Genomic DNA, 3,604 nt, shown 5'->3' on the forward strand with positions numbered 1-3,604 from the left:
TTTGGAACTTTGGTCTCACACAAAAACTCAATTCCTTTACTTTTAAGGTCATGACATTTCTCTACAACATTAATCTCTTCATACTTGTCAAATGAGTTGGGGGTTGGATTGAAAATATTCAACTTTACCTTCATGTGGCCAAATGAGATCTTTATTATCCCCGTCCTACAATTAATGTTGGCATTCGTGGTTGCCAAGAAAAGACGGCCAAGGATAATAGGAATTTGGCTCTTAGGATTTGGGACCAGTTCCGTGTCAATGACAACGAAATCAACGGTAAAGAAGAATTTATCAATTTTAATCAATACGTCCTTAATGATACCCCTAGGCTTTTTGATTGATCGGTTGGCAAGTTGTAAAACTATCGACGTCGGTTTCAAGTCTCCTAAGCCTAATTTGACATATACCGAGTATGGAAGAGGATTAACACTTGCTCTTGGGTCAAGAAGAGCCCAATTAATGATATGATCACCAATAATACATGAAGTGGTAGGTGAACTGGGGTCCTTAAACTTTGGAAGAGTGTTATGTTGCAAAATTGAGCTTATTTGCTCGGTTAAGACCACTTTTCTAGGTGCTTGGCTTTTGTTCTTCCTCTTTTGGTTACACAAGTCTTTCAAAAATTTGGCATAAGCCGGAATTTGCTTGATTGCATCTAAAAGTGGAAGATTAACTTTCACTTGCCTAAACACTTCCATAATTTCACTTACTTTGGCCTTTTGCTTGTCATTTGAAATGGATCCTTTTAAGGCATCCGGGAATAGAGCTTTTGGTTCAAAAACCTTTTCAAAATTTTTCTTTGGAGTCTCTTCAACACAAGAAGTTTTCAAATCAATTTGCAAATTTCTTTTTTTAAAATCACTTTTCAATACATTCTCATTTATATGGTCATGCACATACAATGAAGGAGGAATATGATATGAAACGGGACAGGTGTCAACTTGTGGTTGCGCCGGTTCACTCTCTTCATTGGACATACCCACTTGGTTGTCCACAATCTTTCCACTTCTCAATGTAGTCAATGCATTGACATGCTCTATTGTGTGACCTTCCGATGAGGAGTGAGTCTCCACAACACATTGTTGCTCTTGTGAGGCATTCAAAGGCATTTTTCCTTTCTCTCTAGCATTTAAAGTGCTAGCTATTTGCCCTACTTGGGTTTCTAGCTTAGCAATGGATTGAGAGTGAGAATAAAGTAATTGTGTATTTGCCTCTAAAATGTCTAGAGTGGTCAAAACTTTCTCTTCAAAAGCGGGACTTCTAACATTTCCTTGGGAATATGATGGTTGATTAGGAAAATGAGAATTAGAGAATTGGTTTCCTTGTGATTAGTATGATGATCTAAAACCTTGGGAACCTTGGCTTTGTAGTGGAGGTGGAACATACTTTCCTTGAAAACCACCTTGGGAAGAGTTTGAGCCCTCCCCTTGGCTTTTCCAAGAGAAATTCAGGTGATTCCTCCAACTAGGATTGTAGTGATTGCCATAAGGATTGTTCCCTTGGTTAGCAAAAATAGCATTTGCTTGTTCATGATGCTCACTCTGCACATGTCTATGGAGACAATTGGAAGTAAAATGTAAAACACTTGAACAAGTCATACATGTCTCATTAGATGCATGATGAGAATGGTTAGGGAAGGAAGATACTTGATTCGTTGAGTTTTGGTTGATCAGAAATTGATCAAACCTTTGAGATAATGATTTCATTTCGGCAGTAATTTCATTGAAGTGGTCGACTTGATGTAAGCCAACACTCTTCCTACCACTAGAATTTCTACCATTCTTTGAAGATAAAGTACGATGCAAAGAATTTTCACTCATGCTCTCATAAAGACATCACACGTCATCCTCATGCCTATCAATGTAAAAGCCACCCATAGAAGCATCAACCATGCCCTTGTAATTATCTGATAAGCTCTCAAAGAAATATTGAACTAATTACCATTTGGGCATGTCATGATGTGGACACTTCCTAAGCAATTCATTTAAGCATTCCCATGCCTCATGAAATGTTTCTCCATCCCCATGTGAAAATTCCCTAATTAAAGTTCTCATGGCATTGGTCTTAGAAACCGGATAATACTTCTTCAAGAACTCTTGTTGCATTTCTGCCCAAGAAGTTTTTGAAAAGGCGTAAGATTGTTAAACTAATATTTTGCCTTATCTTTAAGGGTGAATGGAAAAAGTTTGAGCCTTAAGACCTCTTTCGGCATATCCGTGTATTTCACAATGGAACATACTTCAAGAAACTCATCCAAATGCGTGTAAGGTTCTTCACTTGGAAGTCCATGATAGTTAGGAAGCATTTGTATGGTTTGTGGTTTGATTTCATAGTGGTGTCCTCTAAATTGTGGCAATTGAATGTATGTGGGTGCATTATATTCATTAGGCACACAGTGATCTCTTAAAGCAAGGGGTGGATTAGCAATTGGAGGTGCAATATGGGCACCTTAATTGCCTTGAATGATGGGAGGTGGTGGAGCATAGATTGGCCTTGGCATTCCCAATGGGACTTGGCCTTGTTGTTGTGGTGGATGAACAAATAATCTCGGCATGCCTAATGGAACTTGCATGTTATCATGATGCACATTGGGGTGGAGGATACCTTGCTGGTCTGTGTGACCAAGGTCTTCCACATGGTCCTCATTGTGTCCTTCCATTGATGAAATGGATGACTAGAACTATCTCTTCCCCTAAGGTTTCGAACAATGGATTCAAGATGAAAATTTAAAGGGACAAGAGTAGGTCTCAATGATCTACGACCATGCATGCACAATGCAACACAACAAGAAATAATGACAAACACTTCACCTTCACAACAAATCAACAATCAACAACCTTCTTCCACATTTAATGTTCTCATACTCCCATGTTTTAACAACAATATGCAAGAAAAGTAAATTGCCTCCACGCGGGCTCACGATTTATCTAAGAATTAAAATACAAGCCTCCACGCGGGCCAACGATTTAATTAAAGGTTTGAGTAAGAAAATGCTTACAAAGGTCTTTTAGCACTTCAACTCCAAATTTTAGCTTTTAGCTTAGCAAATTTTTTATAATTTTAGCCTTTTTCCTTGCTTGCTTAGCTCCTTTGCTTGGAATACTCCTTTGCTCACCTTCTTATTCCAATGCTCCTAGTCAAACAAGAACAAACACAATAAGTAACAAAAATTGAAAACAAAGTAAAGACACGATCAAAAGAGTACTAATTCCTAATTGATTCCACAAATACAACGTTGACAATCAATCAATCCCCAACAACGGCGCCAAAAACTATGGTGGCTTCCCGAGCGTGTGCACAAAATAATGCACAACACTTTGAGTTTGGAAATTAGTGTCAAGTGGGCACCATAATTTAAATTTATAAGCCGCTTAACACCTATACTATGTAGTATGAATGAGAAGGGATCATCCCAAGGGATTGAGGGTCGTACTAGGTTGAGGAATCAAGATTAGGGTTAATAGGTCGAGTGATCAAAATAGTGGTTGATTGGTGGAATTAAACTACGAAGCAACTTAAACTAAAGTAAACAATAATGTAATAAAGAGAATGAAAGAGAGAGAGAGATCTTGGGGTTTAGAGATCACCACCAACCATAGCTTTT

General features: G+C 38.2%; 1 pseudogene; it reads left to right on the top strand.

Annotated features, from left to right (window-relative positions):
• Positions 1 to 1,950: 1,950 nt before the first annotated feature.
• On the top strand, positions 1,951 to 2,049 carry LOC132280513 (small nucleolar RNA R71; annotated as a pseudogene).
• Positions 2,050 to 3,604: the final 1,555 nt, after the last annotated feature.

Source organism: Cornus florida, unplaced genomic scaffold (assembly GCF_030987335.1).
Source record: "Cornus florida cultivar Cherokee Brave unplaced genomic scaffold, ASM3098733v1 CherokeeBrave_3.0.0_Hap2_Chr10, whole genome shotgun sequence".
Lineage (NCBI taxonomy): Eukaryota > Viridiplantae > Streptophyta > Magnoliopsida > Cornales > Cornaceae > Cornus > Cornus florida.